This window comes from Triticum urartu, chromosome 2A (assembly GCF_056163025.1).
Source record: "Triticum urartu cultivar PI428250 chromosome 2A, HENAU_Tu73, whole genome shotgun sequence".
In the NCBI taxonomy this organism is placed as follows: domain Eukaryota; kingdom Viridiplantae; phylum Streptophyta; class Magnoliopsida; order Poales; family Poaceae; genus Triticum; species Triticum urartu.
In genome coordinates, this window is record NC_141874.1 from 81,798,219 (window position 1) to 81,819,976 (window position 21,758).

At 44.2% G+C, this 21,758-nt stretch overlaps 1 pseudogene; it reads left to right on the forward strand.

The window, feature by feature from the left end:
• LOC147983941 (uncharacterized) overlaps window positions 1–21,758 on the forward strand; it is a 70,085-nt pseudogene that overhangs the window by 45,850 nt on the left and 2,477 nt on the right.

Genomic DNA, 21,758 nt, shown 5'->3' on the forward strand with positions numbered 1-21,758 from the left:
ACTAAATCAAAATTAATTGCAAACAAAACTCCCCCTGGGACCTAATGTATGTTGGAGGCACTCGTTGTTTCGAGCAAGCCATGGATTGATGCTTGTTGGTGGAGGGGGAGTATAACTTTACCATTCTGTTTGGGAACCGCCTATAATGTGTTTAGCATGGAAGATATCGCCATCTCTTAGTTGTTACGTTGACAATGAAAGTATACCGCTCAAAATACAATTTATCTCTATTTCAAAACCGAGCTCTGGCACCTCTACAAATCCCTGCTTCCCTCTACGAAGGGCATATCCATTTACTTTTATGCTCAGTCATCACCCTCTTATTAAAAAGCACTAGCTGGAGAGCACAGCCGTCATTTGCATTCATCACTGTTAATTTATATTGGTTGTGACTATGATTGGATCTCTTTTACCATGAATTACAATGTCTAGTCAGTCCTTGATCTTTAAAGGTGCTCTGCATTTATGTTTTGCGGTCTCAGAAAGGGCTAGCGAGATACCATCTTGTTATATCATATTATGATTGTTTTGAGAAAGTGTTGTCATCCGAGATTTATTATTATGACTTGCTAGTTGATTATGCTATTGATACGAGTAATTGTGAGACCTGAGAATTATTGCAAATGTGGTTAGTTATGATCTATGCTGAAAACTTGAATGTTGGCTTGACATAGTTACAACAACAAGAGCAAACAGAGTTTGTAAAAGTTTTTCTTTCTTTCTTTCAGTTTGTCAACTGAATTGCTTGGGGACAAGCAAGGGTTTAAGCTTGGGGGAGTTGATACATCTCCGTCGTATCTACTTTTCCAAACACTTTTGCCCTTGTTTTGGATAACTTGTATGATTTGAATGGAACTAACCCGGACTGACGCTGTTTTCAGCAGAATTACCATGATGTTGTTTTATGTGCAGAAAACAAATATTCTTGGAATGACCTGAAACTCCACGGGAGGTCTTAGAAAAAATAATAAAAAATCCTCGCCAAATATGAAGACCAGGGGGGCCACACCATTCTCACGAGGGTGGGCCCCCCCTAGGGTGTGCCCGCTACCTCGTGGGCCCCCTGGAGACCCTCCAACGCCAACTCCAACTCTATATATTTGCTTTCGAAGAGAAAAAAATCAGAGAGAAGAAATCATCGTGTTTTATGATACGGAGCCGCCGCCAAGCCCTAAAACCTCTCGGGAGGGCTGATCTGGAGTCCGTTCGGGGCTCCGGAGAGGGGGATTCATCGCCATCGTCATCATCAACCATCCTCCATCACCAATTTCATGATGCTCACCGTCGTGCGTGAGTAATTCCATCGTAGGCTTGCTGGACGGTGATGGGTTGGATGAGATTTATCATGTAATCGAGTTAGTTTTGTTAGGGTTTGATCCCTAGTATCCATTATGTTCTGAGATTGATGTTGCTATGACTTTGCTATGCTTAATGCTTGTCACTAGGGCCCAAGTGCCATGATTTCAGATCTGAACCTATTATGTTTTCATGAATATATGAGAGTTCTAGATCCTATCTTGTAAGTCTATAGTCACCTATTATGTGTTATGATTCGTTAACCCCGAAGTGACAATAATCGGGATACTTACGGGTGATGACCGTAGTTTGAGGAGTTCATGTATTCACTATGTGCTAATTGAAAGTGCGTTATATCGACTAGAGGGGGTGAATAGGCGATTTTTATGAAAGTCTTCAAAACGTGGAAGTTTCGAAGACAAACGATAGAAATAAACCTATTACCATGCAGCGGAAGGTAGACTACACTAGGCAAGCCATAGTCAAGTATTCAATGGAGTGAGAGCACAATGACTAATAGCAGCACTGTAGTAAGGATCGGGTAGGAAGATATTATGAAGCCAAATGGAACACGCAGTCACTCAGTGAAGACAAAAGATAGTGCAATCATATAATGACTTCACAAGGAGGAACAGTAAGTAGAGGGAAGGGAAGGATGAAACCAGTGACTCGTTGAAGACAATGATTTGTTGGACCAGTTCTAGTTGCTGTGACAACTGTACGTCTGGTTAGGGCGGCTAGGTATTTAAACCTGAGGACACACAGTCCCGGACACCCAGTCCTGAACACGCAGCTCAGGACACCCGGTCCTCACCGTATTCCCCTTGAGCTAAGGTCACACAGACCTCGCCCAATCACTCTGGTAAGTCTTCAAGGTAGACTCCCAAACCTTCACAGACTTCGTTCACCGGCGATCCACAATGTCTCTTGGATGCTCAGAACGCGACGCCTAACCGGCTGGAGGATTCACAGTCCTCAAGTGTAATAAGTCTTCAGATCACACAGACAAGAAGACTTAAGTGATGCCTAATTCTCTTTGGCTCTGGGTGGTTAGGGCTTTATCCTCGCAAAGAATTCTCTCTCAAAGGCTTCGAGGTGGGTTGCTCTCAAACGACAAAAGCCGTACACTAACTCTGAGCAGCCAACCGTTTATGGTTGTAGGGGGTGGGATATTTATAGCCACTAGGCAACCCGACCTAATTTGTCCGAAATGACCCTGGGTCACTAAGGAACTGACACGTGTTCCAACGGTCAGATTTCAAACTCACACGGCAACTTTACTTGGGCTACAAGCAAAGCTGACTTGTCCGACTCTGGACAAGATTCGCTCTCATAGTCTTCACTCGAAGACATAGGTTTTGGTTAGGCATCACTTCAGTCATTCTGACTGGTTCTCTTGGACCCCACTTAACAGTACGGTGGTTCCTATGACTCAATAAAGAAGAAATAGAACTACGAAAGATCTAAGTCTTCGAGCTCCATATGCTTCATGTCACGTCTTCTCTTGTCATAGTCTTCAATGTGAATATCTTCATATACCACCTTTGACATCAATGTCTTCATACATTTTTAGGGGTCATCTCTGGTAGGAAAACCGAATCAATGAGGGACTTCTACCTGTGTTATCCTGCAATTCTCACAAACACATTAGTCCCTCAACTAGGTTTGTCATCAATACTCCAAAACCAACTAGGGGTGGCACTAGATGCACTTACAATCTCCCCCTTTTTGGTGATTGATGACAAACTAGTTGAAGTTTTCAACGGGGAATATAATATGTGAAATTGTAAAGGGTAAGGAATTGTCTTCATAAGTTGCAAGGGCTCCCCCTGAAGATGTGCATATAAGTAATTTGCTTTTGGAATGCAAATGCACATGGCAGGTTGTGCTTGTGGAGATCCTCTTCAACTTATGATGACAATCCACTATGCATGTGAAGGTATGTGAAGATAATGACATGCATAATGGAAAATGGACGTCTGCAAAATAATCTAAGTGCGGAATTTATCATCGCACATGCGGAATTTATCATCGCATCACAAGGTGGCAAATAAGTAGCAGACGACCATCGAGTTTAAGTGTTACAACTCAAAGACCCAAATGTATCAAAACGAGAGTTGTATACCGAAGCAAAATATAAAGCACCCGCCCATATGGACCCGCTTGAAGACTATCAAACTCATATGCTTCTCCCCCTTTTGTCAGTAAGGACCAAAAAGGTTCGAAGACATAGAGCATCTACTCGTTCCCATGAAGAGTAGGTGAAGCAGCAGGGTCGTTAGTGGTGTTCGGCGGTACAGAAGAACTTGGAGCAGTGTCGAAGCGTGCTGAAGGAGGAGGCGGTGAAGTAGCATCGTCTTCATCCTCGATCACTCTGGCATTCACAGTTGCAACAGAGGAAGAGAACTCAGAGTCTTCAAGAGATGGAGTTCGTCGCAGCACTGCCCTTCGAGGAGGTGTGGAGTCAAACTTGAAGCGGTCAGAGAAGCCATCCTCTTGAAGATCATCTTCAAAGCACATCAGCGTCAGCCATTTCCATGTGCGTCAAGAGGTTTCATGGGCAACAAAGGCATTCTTGGTGGCAAGATTTCGAATGCGATTAACATCCACCAAGAGGCTTTGCATCTGACGCTTCAGCCAGTCATGATGCCTATCATGTTTCTGATGAAGAGCCACAAGAATCTCTCGGTCATTGAGAACACGAGTGCACTTCTTGGGTCGTTGGGCAATGGTGCTATCAGTGGCTTCAGTGAGAGCAGGATGCGGTGCACGTGTAGTGCCAACCAAAGGATACACACGAGTTACTGCTTCAACTCCTTCAATGTTCTGAGAAAAACTTTGATGCTCTGCATTCTGAAGACTTAGAGGTTCCTTGGCAGGCTCAGGATAGATGGCTTCAATAGACATATCCACATCAGGCAGAAAGATCCGATGATTGCGAGCAGATGGCTGATATGAGATAGCGGAGTGAAGTTTGATCAGTCGCATTACCCATGGGGCGTAGAACTTCAAGCCAAAAAGATCAGAGCCTAAGGCAGCAAGTTGGCGAATGAAGAAGTCCTGTGCATTGAAGCATTTGCCATGAAGAATATAGAAGACCAAAGTCTTCATTGCACCTTCCAGCTTGGCATGTGGAGAGTGTCCTTTGATGGGCCAGAGAGTTCGCCTTATGATGTGATAAATAGTCCTAGGCAGATACTCTAGGTCTTCAACAAAGAACTCTTTGGGATATGCAGCATCTTGGGGCAATGGCTTCATCATACTGAGCATCTGACTCATGTTAGGTTCAGGCTTCTGAAAGATGCTCTCCACAGCTTCACTGTGAAGTTGATAGCCAGATTCGTAGAGATCGCCAGGAGTGGGTAGACCAGTGAGCTCAATGATGTCAAAGGCTTTGGCTTCGTGATGAACATTTCCTGTCATCCACTCTAGGACCCAAGTCTTCGGATCTCTGTTATACCCGCGGATGTGAAGTGTGGCATAGAATTGGAGCAGCAACTCTTCATTCCAATGCTCTTGGTCAGTGACAAACGGCAGCAATCCAACCTCTTTGAAGCAATCCAGAGCCTCTTCCAGACAGGGCAGACCAGCTATTGCTTCAATGTCAAGACGCTTGTGTGGGAAGATGCGACCTTGATTGTAAAGAATGCAGGAGTAATAGCTTCACTGTGGATAGCTCCAGAACCGATCAGATGATATTCTTTCCCTTGAGTAGGGGTTCCTGGAGCTATTGAAGAATGTGTTGTCTGCTCTAAAGCCATTGATATTGAAGGATCCAGGTGCTGATGCAGGACCTGGGAACCTGGGCAATCTTGGGATTGGCTTCTGTACCTGAGGCCTGTGCTCAACATGATAGTCGAACTGGGGACCGGCAGCAGGCGCAGGAACAGAAGCAATGGGATCAGTGGCTTCGCTGACTTCTGGTGCTTTTGTGGGTGAGGGTTCCACATTAGCTTCAGCCATGACAGCGTCAGTGGCTTCAGTGGTGTTGGTGGTGGCAGCCTCAAGATTTTCAACCTCCACTTGACGAGCTGGAGGGTTGGTCACAATCACGTTCTCCTCGAGAACAGCTTCTTGGTGGGACGGGGGAGTAGCAGCTTCTGGGGTTTCTTCTTCATCGGCTGATGCAGCCGGAATGTCTTCAGCAGCTTTAGCTTCAGACTCAGAGACTGGAGGCCTTGGTCCTTTGCGAAGCCTGCGTAACGCTGACGACGCCTGTGGAGTTGGTGTTGGCTGGGCCTCAAAGTCTTCTTCCTCTTGTGGGCGATCAGCCCACGAAGCATTCTGAGCAATTGGCGTCAGAGGACGACCAATGCTGATGGGTTCGTTGTGCGTTAGCACAGGCGATGATACATGTTGGTGCTTGAGCTGAGGAAGGACTGCATCATCTTCAACATGGTCATGGTGACCAATGTCTTCAGCAGCGATGGGATCAGCTGCTGGAAAGTCTTCAGCTTCATGAGCCTCTGTGAAAGCAGGATCATGGACAGTCAGTTGACGCTCTTATGGTTCAGCGTCAGGGTGAACCATGGAAATGGGTTCAACAATCAAGGGCTCTGTGTGAGCAGCCCGTTCTTTCTTGGTCTTCCTCTTCTTCTTGGAGGGGGCAGTAGGAGAGGCTTCAGGATGTTTCCTCTTCCTGGCTTCAGCCTCAGCAGTCCTTGTCTTCTTCAGCTTTGAAGCGGTTGACCGGGCTTTTGGCTTCGAGCCAGTCATGCTGGTTGGGAAGACAATGGGATCTGCTTCCTGCCTTGGTGCGCCGGGTTCAGCCGTAGCGGGCTTCTTCTTCTTCTTTGCAGCCATCCTGGGGTCGATGCCAGGACGCCCAAGGGTCTTGCGCTTCTCAGCCTCATTGTAGGCTTGCACACACCTGTCAGCCAGAACCTTCATGCGCTCACGAGAACCCTGAGCTTCTGCACGTTTCATGAGAAAGGCTTCCTTGAGCTCGTGCAGCATAATCTTGAAGTTCTTCACCTCTTGCACGCTGAGCTTGGCCATATGCTTCTTGAACTGAGATTTCTCAAAGTCAATCTTCTGCTTCAGTTCAAGAATGCGCTGGGCGATAGCTAACTCTGAAGCAATGGCGCCATGGAAGGCGACACTGAGGCCAATGGGAAGTTGCAGATTGTCGAAGCTGATGTTGGGCGTGTCAAACCATTCATCAATGAAGTTATGGATGATTGCCACGTCAAAGAGAGGCAGATTATTGAAGATTTCTGCTTCTTCTTTGCTCTTGATCAGTTGCTCAAGAGCGTCATCTGCAAGATCTTCATCGCTGGCCAGATCAATGGCATTATTACGCAGAACAGCAGCAGCTGTCAGTTCTTGGCCGGTGTGTGGCAGAGGCATCTTGACCTTCTGTGGCTTGGAGATGCGTGACAAATCTTCAGACTACACACTATCTTCAGGAGGTGCAGTTGCCAGTGGCTTCGCCCGTGAGATTTTTGGGGCAGAGGCAGGTTTTGAAGCTTTAGGCTGCTTCTTTAGCTTCGGCGCTGCAGGCGCTTCATCTGATTCAGCGTCATCTGCAGGCTCATTCACGGCTGTCCCTTGAACCAAGATATGGGTGATGAGACCTTCAAGGTTGTAGAAAGGACCGACGACATTGGGTTTTGCATCACGTGTGCCGTCAGCCCTTGGAGCAGAAGGACCAGGGTTGAAGTCTAGTCCCAATGTCTTCTTGTTTTGCTTTGCTGAGTCCTGGGCAAACTAGAAGTTGCGCTTGAACAGAATGTTGTCACGACACCATAGTAGTGACGATGAGTGTGCATCTGCAGGCTGTGGCCCACGGACCATGCAGGGATAGAAGCCTTGTTCAATGGCTTCATCTCTGGTCCTGGGTTGAAGATTTTTGTAGAGGATGTCTCCCCATGGTCGCTTGATGGTATTCTTTTCAGCATATTCCTTTGTCACAAATCTGTACTTGAACCACTGTTCTGCCCAATAGCGTCGAATCCATTGGATTCGTGTCTTGCGCTGATTGTAATCCTCTTCAGGATCTGTCTTGTACAGCTCTGAGAGGTCATCGGGCAGATCTCTTGATGTTTCTCCTCGACGCTTTCTGCCACCCTTCTTTGCTGATTTCTCTGAAGCCATGTACTTTAAACTGAAAGGCTTCAATACGTTCAAAGGCTTCAAAGGTTTTCGCTTGCTGAACAAACAGGAACTGGCTTCGGGAGAATTTATGTGATGCTGTAAGAATTCTGCAAATTAATGCAGACTATGAGAACCAAGGGATTCTCCCACGGACATGTACCTGTGACAGCATTAAGGTGCGAGGGAAGGGGAAGAGGTCATATGCATTCTCGGAAGATTTTGAAGATAAATCAGTTTAGAAGACATTGACCTCATCGTGCAAAGACATTCACTCGTAGATAAGGATTTGGTTCCAGATTTGTACAAATCCACGGATCAGTACAAGTGAGGAATCTAACTACTTGTGAAGCATAAGTGAATATACTAGGCATGTTATGAGATGCAGTATGAATGAGATCCAACTTGTGTGAATAGAAACTGTTTGTGGTAGAAAGTGATAACGCTATAGGATCAAAGGGGCCATAAAAAGGAAGTTTTATTTACCACACGAAGAACTGCTAGACGGAGTGGAAGAGGAGGCCGAGCAGTTCGATCTTCCGTGCTCTAACTTGGCGACGGAGGACACCTACGACGACGGTGGAGAGGACGATGTCCGCGGTCGGCGTGAAGACGGCGTCGAAGAGGTTGCGGCAGCGAAGCGCTTCGTCACCGGCGTCGTCGAGGGCTAGCGGTGGCGCTAGGGTTCGTGCGAGAGTGGAAGAAGAGATAATGACTGCTGCGAGGTGTGTATTTATAGGTACAGGGGCGGCACTGCGTTATTACATAGGTGCCCCTGGCGATTCACATCTGAGGGACACGTGGATGTCATGCAGCATATCGGGGGTTATTCCACGTCCCACGCACGCCTGGATTGTCGGGTGGTCATTCCCACTTCTCTGGGTTTCAGGTGAAGGAATGAGCATTGAAAACGGACTTAATGGTTGTCTCTGTATCTTCTGCTGACAAGGACGCAGAGAAGACATTCGATAGTTTCAATAGAATGCATATGATTTGGAGAGATAGAGTTTGAGATAGAAAGCATAGAGAGGTTAGGGTCCGATCACATTCACTTAGTTCAAAAGATTCAACAAGAAGACATAGCTATAAGTGAATGCTGTAGAGGACAGAACACTAGTATATATATATATAATCAACATAGTGAAGATAATCATGAAGACATGTTGAAATTGAAGCCAAACCAAATGTGAATACATAGCAAATGTAACGCCATGAGTGAAACACTTCAAACAGAACATTTGATGGTGGCGTTACCCACCGTATAGGAAGTATTAGACCCAGACACGACGCACAATTATCATGGCGCTCCGAAGTCAAATTCCACATTAATGTATTCACACTTAGAATGTATGTCTTCATTGATTGAAGATATACTTTACTTCGTGTGTTGCACATCTAAGTCATCAATATGCATAAGTGTTAGGATGTGTGCCTGATCACAGGACATTTGAGGATTCCAAGATATTTAGCTCACACCGTAACTTGCAAAATCTCTTCTCATCCAAGGGCTTGGTGAAGATATCTGCCAATTGCTCTTCAGTGTTGACGTGTATGATATCAATATCTTCCTTCACAACATGATCTCTGAGAAAGTGATGACGAATTTCAATGTGCTTTGTCTTCGAGTGATGAACTGGGTTGTTGGCAATCTTGATGGCGCTTTCGTTGTCGTAGTAGAGTGGCACTTACTTCAGATGAATGCCATAGTCCTTGAGTGTTTGCTTCATCCATAGAAGCTGAGCGCAGCAAGATACAGCAGCAATGTATTCAGATTCAGCAGTGGAGAGAGATACACAGTTCTGCTTCTTTGAAGACCAACATACAAGTGATCGTCCCAGAAAATGACATGTGCCTGATGTAGACTTGCGATCCACTTTGTCATTAGCATAATCAGCATCCGAGAATCCAACCAGATCAAACTCTGAGCCCTTTGGATACCATAATCCTAGAGTTGGGGTGTGAGCCAAATATCGAAGGATTCGCTTCACAGCTAAGTGATGCGACTCCTTTGGTGCCGCTTGAAATCAAGCACACATGCAAACACTAAGCATAATATCTGGCCTAGATGCACATAGATAAAGCAAAGAACCAATCATGGAGCGGTATACCTTTTGATCAAACTCTTTACCATTGTTATCAGGACCCAGATGATGCTTGGCTGGCATTGGAGTCGTGAAGCCTTTGCAGTCTTGCATACCAAACTTCTTCAGGCAATCTTTGAGATACTTCTCTTGAGATATGAAGATGTCGTTGCGTTGCTATCGTATTTGAAGACCGAGGAAGAACTTCAGCTCTCCCATCATGGACATCTGATATTGCTCTTGCATCATATATCCAAACTCTTCACTGTACTTCTGATTGGTGGCCGAAGATTATGTCATCCACATATATTTGGCACACAAATAGTTCACCATCATATGTCTTCGTGAAGAGAGTGGGGTCGAGGGAACCAGGTATGAAGCCTTTGCTCTTCAGGAAGTATTTGAGTGTGTCATACCAGGCCCGAGGGGCTTGTTTGAGGCCATACAGTGCCTTGTTGAGCTTGTATACCATGTCAGGATGTTTTGGATCTTCAAAGCCAGGCGGTTGTGCAACATACACTTCTTCTTCAATTTTTCCATTGAGAAAGGCACTCTTCACATCCATTTGATATAGAAGTATGTTATGATGATTTGCATAGGCCAGCAGTATGCGTATGGCTTCAAGTCTAGCCATAGGAGCAAATGTTTCATCAAAGTCAATGCCTTCCACTTGAGTATATCCTTGAGCAACGAGACGAGCTTTGTTTTTGACAACTTGACCATGCTCATCTTGCTTGTTGCAGTATATCCATTTGGTGCCTATTATGTTGTACTTCCGAGGATCAGGACGCTTAACCAGTTCCCATACATTATTCAGCTCAAACTGTTGAAGCTCTTCTTGCATAGCTTGAATCCATTCAGGTTCCATGAAGGCTTCTTCAACTTTCTTGGGTTCTGTTATTGAGACGAATGCGAAGTTCCCACAGAAATTTGCTAGTTGAGTTGCCCTTGAACGAGTGAGCGGACCGGGTGCATTGATGCTATCAATTATTCTCTCAATCTGCACTTCATTGGCAACACGAGGATGTACAGGGCGAAGATTTTGCTCTTGCTGATCATTGTCGTTGTTAGAGGGATTGTCTTCAGGCTGAGCATTGTCTTCAGGTTGATCAGGTGCGGAGATGATAAGTTCCTCTTCAGGTTGAGCTTCAGAGGGCATGATTTCTCCAGTTCCCATCTGCTTGATTGATTCGCTGGATGGAACTTCATCTAGCACATTTGGCAGGTGTTCTCTTTGTGAACCGTTAGTATCATCAAATCGCACATCCATTGTTTCAACCACTTTATAATGAAAGAGATTGAAGACTCTGTAGGAGTGCGAATCCTTTCCATATCCAAGCATAAAACCCTCATGTGCTTTTGGTGCAAATTTTGAAGTGTGATGTGGATCCTTGATCCAGCACCTGGCGCCAAATACTCTGAAGTAACTGACATTTGGCTTCTTGCCAGTAAGGAGCTCATAAGATGTCTTGTTCAGAAGCTTGTGAAGATAAACACGATTGATTGTATGGCATGCAGTATCAATGGCTTCAGGCCAGAATTTTCTTGGAGTCTTGTATTCATCTAGCATCGTTCTGGCCATCTCAATGAGTGTTCTGTTCTTGCGTTAGACGACGCCATTCTGCTGTGGCATGTACGGGGCTGAGAATTCATGTGTGATGCCTAAGGTATCAAGATATGTATCAAGGCCAGTGTTCTTGAATTCAGTGCCATTGTCACTTCTGATGTGCTTTATCTTGGCGCCATAGTTGTTCATTGCTCGATTGGCGAAGCGTCTGAAGACATCCCGCACTTCAGTCTTGTAGAGGATTATGTGCACCCAAGTATATCTAGAATAATCATCAACAATGACAAAGCCATAGAGACAAGCAGTAGTAGTAAGAGTTGAGTAATGAGTGGGACCGAAAAGATCCATGTGGAGCAGTTCGAAGGGTCGAGTAGTAGTCATGATTGTCTTTGAGGGATGTTTGGCCCTCGTCATCTTTCCTGCTTCACACGCACCGCATAAGTGATCTTTCTTGAACTTGACGCCCTCGATGCCTATGACATGCTTCTTCTTTGCAAGGGTGTGGAGGTTCCTCATGCCAGCATGCCCAAGCCTCCGATGCTAGAGCCAGCATTCTGAAGCTTTTGCTAGTAGACATACGGCAAGCTGTGGTCCTGCTAAGAAATCTACCACGTACAAATCATCTTTCCGATACCCTTCAAACACTAGAGACTTGTCAGATTCCATTAGAACAAGACAACGATATTTTCCAAATATTACGATCATGTTCAAATCGCAAAGCATTGAGACAGACATTAAGTTGAAGCCAAGGGATTCAACAAGCATGACCTTATCCATGTGTTGATCCTTTGAGATTGCAACTCTACCTAGACCCAATACCTTACTTTTACCAGTGTCAGCAAATGTGATGTGACTCTTGTCGGATGGACGTAAGGTTGAGTCCATAAGAAGGTTTCTTTTGCCAGTCATGTGGTTGGTACACCCACTATCAATAATCCATTCTGAAGACGCTGGTGTCATACCCTACAGTGCAGTTAGGGGGATAGGCTTCACGAAGAGAATTGTGAAGCAAAAACATTTGATGAACCAGTGGGTTATGAAAGCTTAGATCCAGATTAGGACTGATAGGGAGAGTAGCAAGCGATTCAGGAACGAAGTACATAGTAAGACCATTCGGCCATTTGATCTTGCGCCCTACAAGATGTTTAAGGTCCCCAGTAATAGCGTCAAACGATTTTGGTTTTCTGCTGGAGACCTTTCCCTGCAAAAGAGAGTTAAGCTTTCTTAGCCACCCACATCTTCAAGGGTGGATTAGAAGCGATAAGTCTAAGTGCAGCGTCTGAGAACTTTGGCTTTGGAGCCCTAGCAAAAAGTCTTGCAGGCGGACAATAGTACTCATAAGAATAAGCAGAATAGTTCTTGGTCTTATGAATATGGCGGTTCGATGAACCGTGCTCATATTCATAGGCCTGAGTATGGTTTCCCTGCAAAACATTTGCGTTAGTGCGACTCAGATGAGTCCTCTGTCTGTATGAAGCCTTTGGGCTGTATGAAGCCTGTGGTCTGGGGTTAGTCTTCTTCATCTGCGGTGTCATGACGACATTCACAGGAAGATTTTCCAAACACCTTTTGGGCACCCAGATCTTCTTCATAGGCGGTCCATTCCTGCAGTTAGTACCAATGTACCTGGCAAACACTTCACCATTCTGATTCTTAAACAGTTTATAGTTTGCATCAAAGGATTCATCAATGACAATGGGGTTAGCACAAGTGAAGCCAGATAGATTGGATGGATCTGCTGAAGGTTCCTTTGCAGCAACCCATGTGGTTTTGGGGTACTGCTCAGGTTTCTAGTAAGAGCCATCAGCATTCATTTTCCTTACGAACCCAACACCCTCTTTCCTCGGGTTTTGGTTCAGAATCTGCCTTTTGAGGACATCACATAGTGTCTGATGCCCTTTAAGACTTTTGTACATCCCTGTTTCAAGCAATGTCTTCAACCTAGCATTCTCATCAGCAATAGCAGTGGTATCCTCAGCAGAGGGGTTAGTTACCACATCAATAGTTGAAGATATTGCAACAGTAGCAGCAGTAGAACATTCAGCAACAGAAGTAGCATTATCGCGCTCAATGCATTTAAGACATGGTGGTTCAAATCCTTCCTGAGCGGAACTGATCTGTTCGGCGCGAAGTGACTCGTTTTCCTTTTGAAGATCTTCATGAGCCGCTCTCAATTTCTCAAGATCTTGCTTCCTTTGAAGATAATCATAGGAAAGCTTTTCATGAGTTGTTGAGAGCGTTTCATGACGACTTTCAAGTTCCTCATACTTAACGTGAAGATTTTTTATGTCTTCAATTAAGGACTCAGATCGAGTCATTTCAGGACCTAATAGATCATCGCTTTTGTCTAACAGTTTTTGAATATGTTCCATAGCTTTCTGTTGTTCAGTTGCAATTTTAGCAAGTGTTTTGTAGCTGGGTCTTGAATCACAATCAGAGTCATCTTCACTAGATGTTTGATAGTGAGTAGTGCGTGTGTTTACCTTGGCACCCGTGCCATGAAGCAGTAGGTAGGAGCGGAGTAGTCCTTGTCATTTGCATTGGTGTCGGTGATGAAGTCATTGTCTTCAGTGTTGAAGATGGACTTGGCAACGTATGCTGTAGCCAGACTTGCAACGCCAGAATCGGACTCCTCCTCAGACTCCACCTCCGCCTCCTCAGAAGCGGACTCCTCCTCTGAATCCATTTCCTTGCCAACAAACGCACGTGCCTTGCCAGATGAACTCTTCTTGTGTGATGAAGACTTTGAGGAAGACTTGGAAGAAGGCTTTGAGTATTTCTTCTTCTTCTTGTCGTCAGAGTCATATTCCTTGCTCTTCTTCTTCTTTTTGTTCTCATTGTCCCACTGCGGACACTCAGAGATGAAGTGGCCAGTTTTCTTGCACTTGTGGCATGTTTTCTTCCTGTAATCATGAGCAGAAGCTTCATCATTCCTTGAGCTTGATCGTGAAGACTTCCTGAAGCCTTTCTTCTTGGTGAATTTTTGGAACTTCTTCACAAGCATAGCAAGTTCCTTTCCAATGTCTTCAGGGTCATCAGAACTGCTGTCAGATTCTTCTTCAGATGAGGAGACAGCTTTTGCCTTCAAGGCACGAGTTCGCCCATAGTTTGGACCGTAGATATCTCTTTTCTCAGAAAGCTGAAACTCATGTGTGTTGAGCCTCTCAAGTATGTCAGACGGATCGAGTGTCTTGAAATCAGGACATTCTTGAATCATCAGGGCTAGGGTGTCAAACGAGCTGTCAAGTGATCTCAGTAGTGTCTTGACGACTTCATGCTTGGTGACATCAGTAGCGCCGAGGGCTTGAAGCTCATTTGTGATGTCAGTGAGTCGATCAAACGTGAGCTAGACATTCTCATTGTCATTTCGCTTGAAGCGGTTGAAGAGGTTGTGAAGGACACTGATTCTCTGATCTCTCTAGGTTGAGATGCCTTCGTTGACCTTGGAGAGCCAGTCCCAGACTAGTTTAGATGTTTCCAAAGCACTTACATGGCCATACTGTCCTTTGGTCAGATGACCACAGATGATATTCTTGGCAGTAGAGTCCAATTGAACGAACTTCTTGACATCAGCAGCAGTGACACCTTCTCCAGCCTTGGGAACGCCGTTCTTGACGACATAGCATAGGTCGACGTCAATGGCTTCAAGATGCATGCGCATCTTATTCTTCCAGTAGGGATATTCAGTTCCATCGAAGACGGGGCACGCAGCAGAGACTTTAATTATCCCTGTAGTCGACATAGCTAAAACTCCAGGTGGTTAAACCGAATCACACAGAACAAGGGAGTACCTCGCTCTGATACCAACTGAAAGTGCGTTATATCGACTAGAGGGGGGTGAATAGGCGATTTTTATGAAAGTCTTCAAAACGTGGAAGTTTCGAAGACAAACGATAGAAATAAACCTATTACCATGCAGCGGAAGGTAGACTACACTAGGCAAGCCATAGTCAAGTATTCAATGGAGTGAGAGCACAATGACTAATAGCAGCAATGTAGTAAGGATCGGGTAGGAAGATATTATGAAGCCAAACGGAACACGCAGTCACTCAGTGAAGACAAAAGATAGTGCAATCATACAATGACTTCACAAGGAGGAACAGTAAGTAGAGGGAAGGGAAGGATCAAACCAGTGACTCGTTGAAGACAATGATTTGTTGGACCAGTTCCAGTTGCTGTGACAACTGTACGTCTGGTTAGGGTGGCTAGGTATTTAAACCTGAGGACACACAGTCCCGGACACCCAGTCCTGAACACGCAGCTCAGGACACCCAGTCCTCACCGTATTCCCCTTGAGCTAAGGTCACACAGACCTCGCCCAATCACTCTGGTAAGTCTTCAAGGTAGACTCTCAAACCTTCACAGACTTCGTTCACCGGCGATCCACAATGTCTCTTGGATGCTCAGAACGCGACGCCTAACCGGCTGGAGGATTCACAGTCCTCAAGTGTAATAAGTCTTCAGATCACACAGACAAGAAGACTTAAGTGATGCCTAATTCTCTTTGGCTCTGGGTGGTTAGGGCTTTATCCTCGCAAGGAATTTCTCTCTCAAAGGCTTCGAGGTGGGTTGCTCTCAAACGACAAAAGCCGTACACTAACTCTGAGCAGCCAACCGTTTATGGTTGTAGGGGGTGGGCTATTTATAGCCACTAGGCAACCCGACCTGATTTGTCCGAAATAACCCTGGGTCACTAAGGAACTGACACGTGTTCCAACGGTCAGATTTCAAACTCACACGGCAACTTTACTTGGGCTACAAGCAAAGCTGACTTGTCCGACTCTGGACAAGATTTGCTCTCATAGTCTTCACTCGAAGACATAGGTTTTGGTTAGGCATCACTTCAGTCATTCTGACTGGTTCTCTTGGATCCCACTTAACAGTACGGTGGTTCCTATGACTCAATAAAGAAGAAACAGAACTACGAAAGATCTAAGTCTTCGAGCTCCATATGCTTCATGTCACGTCTTCTCTTGTCATAGTCTTCAATGTGAATATCTTCATATACCACCTTTGACATCAATGTCTTCATACATTTTTAGGGGTCATCTCTGGTAGGAAAACCGAATCAATGAGGGACTTCTACCTATGTTATCCTGCAATTCTCACAAACACATTAGTCCCTCAACTAGGTTTGTCGTCAATACTCCAAAACCAACTAGGGGTGGCACTAGATGCACTTACACTAATGCTTTGTTCCGGTTCTCTATTAAAAGGGGGCCTTAATATTCCTTAGTTTCCAATAGGACCCGCTGCCACGGGAGGGTAGGACAAAAGATGTCATGCAAGTTCTTTTCCATAAGCACGTATGACTATATACGGAATACATGCCTACATTACATTGACGAAAGCTAGTTCTGTGGCACCCTATGTTATGACTGTTACATGATGAACCGCATCCGGCATAATTATCCATCACTGATCCGGTGCCTACGAGTTTTCCATATACTGGTTTACGCTTATTTACTTTTCCGTTGCTACTGTTACAATCACTACAAAATACCAAAAATATTACTTTTTGCTGTCTTTACTTTTGTTGCCGCTACGACCACTATCATATTACTTTGCTACTAAACACTTTGCTGCAGATACTAAGTTTCCAGGTGTGGTTGAATTGCAACTCAGCTGCTAATACTTGAGAATATTCTTTGGCTCCCCTTGTGTCGAATCAATAAATTTGGGTTGAATACTCTACCCTCGAAAGCTGTTGCGATCCCCTATACTTGTGGGTTATCATCATGCTAGTTGAGTAGTTGCGAATTTAAAGAATACTTGTGTTAAAGTTTGTGATTCCCGTAGCATGCACGTATGGTGAACCGTTATGTGATGAAGTCGGAGCATGATTTATTTATTGATTGTCTTCCTTATGAGTGGCGGTCGGGGACGAGCGATGGTCTTTTCCTACCAATCTATCCCCCTAGGAGCATGCACGTAATACTTTGCTTTGATAACTTCTAGATTTTTGTAATAAGTATATGAGTTCTTTATGACTAATGTTGAGTCCATGGATTATACGCACTCTCAGCCTTCCACCTTTGCTAGCCTCTGTAATACCGCGCACCTTTCGCCGGTATCATACACCTACCATATACCTTCCTCAAAACAGCCACCATACCTACCTATTATGGCATTTCCATAGCCATTCCGAGATATATTGCCATGCAACTTTCCACCGTTCCGTTTATCATGACACACTCCATCATTGTCATATTGCATATCCTGGTACACCGCCGGATGCATTCACATAGAGTCATATTTTGTTCTAAGTATCGGGTTGTAGTTGTTGAGTTATAAGAAAAATAAAAGTGTGATGATCATCATTATTAGAGCATTGTCCCGGTGAGGAAAGAATGATGGAGACTATGATTCCCCCATAAGTCGGGATGAGACTCCGGACGAAAAATAAATTAAAAAAGAGGCCAAAGAAGCCCAAATAAAAAGAGGCCAAAAGAGAGAAAAGGCCCAAATAAAAAAATGAGAGAAAAAGAGAGAAGGGACAATGTTACTATCCTTTTACCACACTTGTGCTTCAAAGTAGCACCATGATCTTCATAGTAGAGAGTCTCTCATGTTATCACTTTCATATACTAGTGGGAATTTTTCATTATAGAACTTGGCTTGTATATTCCAATGATGGGCTTCCTCAAAAATTGCCCTAGGTCTTCATGAGCAAGCAAGTTGGATGCACACCCACTTAGTTTCTTTTTGAGCTTTCATATACTTATAGCTCTGGTGCATCCGTTGCATGGCAATCCCTACTCACTCACATTGACATCTATTGATGGGCATCTCCATAGCCCGTTGATATGCCTAGTTGATGTGAGACCATCTTCTCCTTTTTTGTCTTCTCCACAACCACCATTCTATTCCACCTATAGTGCTATATCCATGGCTCACGCTCATGTATTGCGTGAAGATTGAAAAAGTTTTGAAAAAGTTAGAGTATGAAACAATTGCTTGGCTTGTCATCGGGGTTGTGCATGATTTAAATACTTTGTGTGGTGAAGATGGAGCATAGCCAGACTATATGATTTTGTAGGGATAACTTTCTTTGGCCATGTTATTTTGAGAAGACATAATTGCTTTATTAGTATGCTTGAAGTATTATTATTTTTTATGTCAATATAAACTTTTGTCTTGAATCTTTCTAATCTGAATATTCATACCACAATTAAGAAGATTTGCATTGAAATTATGCCAAGTAGCACTCCGCATCAAAAATTCTCTTTTTGTCATTTACCTACTCGAGGATGAGCAGGAATTAAGCTCGGGGATGCCTGATACGTCTCCAACGTATCTATAATTTTTGATTGCTCCATGCTATATTATCTACTATTTTGGACTATATTGGGCTTTATTTTCCACTTTTATATTATTTTTGGGACTAACCTATTAACCGAAGGCCCAGCCTATAATTGTTGTTTTTTGCCTATTTCAATGTTTCGAAGAAACGGAATATCAAACGGAGTCCAAACGGAATAAAATCTTCGGGAACGTGAGTTTCTCACCGAACGTGATCCAGGAGACTTGGACCCTGCTCCAAGGAACAGAAGAGGCGGTCACGAGGGTGGGGGCGCACCCCCCTAGGGCGCACCCCCTGCCTCGTGGGCCCCTCGTTGCTCCTTCGGCGTACTTCTTCCTCCTGTATATACACATGTACCCCCAAACGATCAGAATAGGAGCCAAAAACCTAATTCCACCGCCGCAACTTTCTGTATCCACGAGATCCCATCTGGGGGACTGTTCCGGAGCTCCGCCGGAAGAGGGCCGTCATCAGGAGGGCTTCTACATCATCATAGCCTCTCCGATGAAGTGTGAGTAGTTTACCTCAGACCTTCAGGTCCATAGTTAGTAGTTAGATGGCTTCTTCTCTCTCTTTGAATCTCAATACAAAGTTCTCCCCCTCTCTTGTGGAGATCTATTCGATGTAATCTTCTTTTCGCGGTGTGTTTGTTGAGATCGATGAATTGTGGGTTTATGATCAAGTCTATCTATGAATAATATTTGAATCTTCTCTGAATTCTTTTATGTATGATTGGTTATCTTTGCAAGTCTCTTCAAATTATCCGTTTGGTTTGGCCAACTAGATTGGTAGTTCTTGCCATGGGAGAAGTGCTTAGCTTTGCGTTCGATCTTGCGGTGTCCTTACCCAGTGATAGAAGGGGCAGCAAGGCACGTATTGTATCGTTGCCATCGAGGATAACAAGATGGGGTTTATTTCATATTGCATGAATTTACCTCTCTACATCATGTCATCTTGCTTAAGGCGTTACTCTGTTTTTAACTTAATACTCTAGATGCATGTTGGATAGCGGTCGATGAGTGGAGTAATAGTAGTAGATGCAGAATCGTTTTGATCTACTTGTCACGGACGTGATGCCTGTATACATGATCATGCCTAGATATTCTCATAACTATGCTCAATTCTGTCAATTGCTCAACAGTAATTTGTTCACCCACCGTAGAATACGTATGCTCTTGAGAGAAGCCACTAGTGAAACATATGGCCCCCGGGTCTATTCTCATCATATCAATCTCCATTACTTTAATCTTGCTTTGCTTTTTACTTTGCCTTTACCTTTTACTTTGAATCTTTATACCAAAAATATTATATCTATCAGATCTCACTCTCGTAAGTGACCGTGAAGGGCTTGACAACCCCTAATCGCGTTGGCTGCGAGTAGCTATCGCTTTGTGCAGGTACGAGGGACTTGAGCGTGGGCTCCTACTGGATTGATACCTTGGTTCTCAAAAACAGAGGGAAATACTTACGCTACTCTGCTGCATCATCCCTTCCTCTTCGGGGAAAACAACGCAAGCTCAAGACGTAGCAATTTCTTTTTTTACATGATGATGGTGGCTGCATGAAGATGTCTGACTACATTACATAGGGGGGAGTTGGTGAAATATATGTGGAGTACAATGGTGAAGAAGAAGAACAAGGAGAAATAGACAGTGGGTGAGATTTTGAGGATGAGCTTGATGAACTCATGAACATTGGCAGTGAAGAAGAACCTGATGCAGTTATCACAGCTGAAGATTGTAGTGCTGAAGTCAATGATAATGTCAATGCCACTGAACAGACTGGTATTGCAGGAGAAATTATTGAGCATATATTTGTTCCTGATGTAGGTGGTGTGATTTCTCAGGTGATAAACAGTCCATTGAAGCAAAATGTGAGAGTTGATTATCCTACTAAGAGTTCTCAAGTTCTTAATGTAAGTCAACCATGTCAAGCAGCCCAAGACATATCTGGTTCAGTTGCTAAAGTGGCAGAAATGGTTCAGATTCAGAGGACTCAGAGGACTATGAGTATGTGCCACATACTGATGATAGTAGGGAAGAATCAGAGGTTGTTGAGATGAGAAAACATGCAAGAACATTTAGGAAAAAGATGGGAGATTCCAAGATGTGGGCTGATGAAGATGCAACAGGGGTCGTGCCCATTGATCTGGTAGCAAATGTGGAGGAAGTTGTGGAGGACATGGAGTTTGAGTCATCAGATGAAGACTACTCCTATGATGAGGATGAGGAACATGGTTAGGAGGAAGAGCCGGTTTGTGAGGTTTAACCCAGACTCTGATATTCCTCATTTTAGTCTTGGAATGGTTTTTAAAAGCACGAAACAATTGACTAGAGCTATGAATGGGCTTGCTACCAAAAGAAGCATTTCATTTTTAAAGTCAGAGGAGGCCAGAGTTAGAGAAAAATGTGATTGGCCTGGGTATCCCTGGATGTTGTATGCAGCTAAGACCAGCAGGTGTTCTAGGTTTCAAATCATCACATTTGAAGATGAACACCAATGTGCACAAAACAGAGACAACAAACTGGTTACTGCTAAGGTCATTGCCAAAAGGTATGAGCACTTCATCCTAGCAAATCCTTTGTGGAAGATTGATAGTATGAAAGCCACAGTGATGAAAGACATGTTTGCTAATGTGTCCATTTCAAAGTGCAAGGCAGCAAAAAAACTTGTACTTGACCAGCTGATGAGTGGTATGAAAAGTGAGTACAATAAGGTGTTTGATTATTAGTTGGAACTTCTTAGGAGCAACCCTGGGAGTACTGTGGCTGTTTTCTTGGATCCAAAAGAGAAGGAAGAAAATATTTTTCAACAATTCTATGTATGTTTCAATGCTATGAAGCAAGGGTTTAAATCTGGGTGTAGGAAAGTGATTGGGCTAGATGGTTGTTTCTTCAAGGGAGCCTGCCAAGGTGAGCTACTGGCTGCAATAGCTAGGGATGCAAACAACCAAATGTATCCAGTAGGTTGGGCTGTTGTGGAGAAGGAGACAAATGAGAGTTGGGCCTGGTTCATTGGTATTTTAATCAAAGACTTGGACATTAACGATCAAGGAGCTGGATGGGTCTTTATTTCTGATAAGCAAAAGGTTAAATTTATTTACTGCCCTATTCAATTGTTGAAAAGGTTTAGTCATGTCGACGGAGCGTCAAGTAGTCATGGCTAGGTACATGTCGAAAAGGTTTAGTCGTGTCGACGGAGCGTTGTCGACAGAGCGTCAAGTAGTCATGGCTAGGTACATGTCGAAAAGGTTTAGTCGTGTCGATGGAGCGTTGTCGACGAAGCGTCAAGTAGTCATGTGGCTAGGTACATGTCAACGAAGAGAAAAGTAGTTACTTTTCTCTTCGTCGACATGTACCTAGCCACATGACTACTTGATGCTCTGTCGACACGACTAGACCTTTTTCGATATGTACTG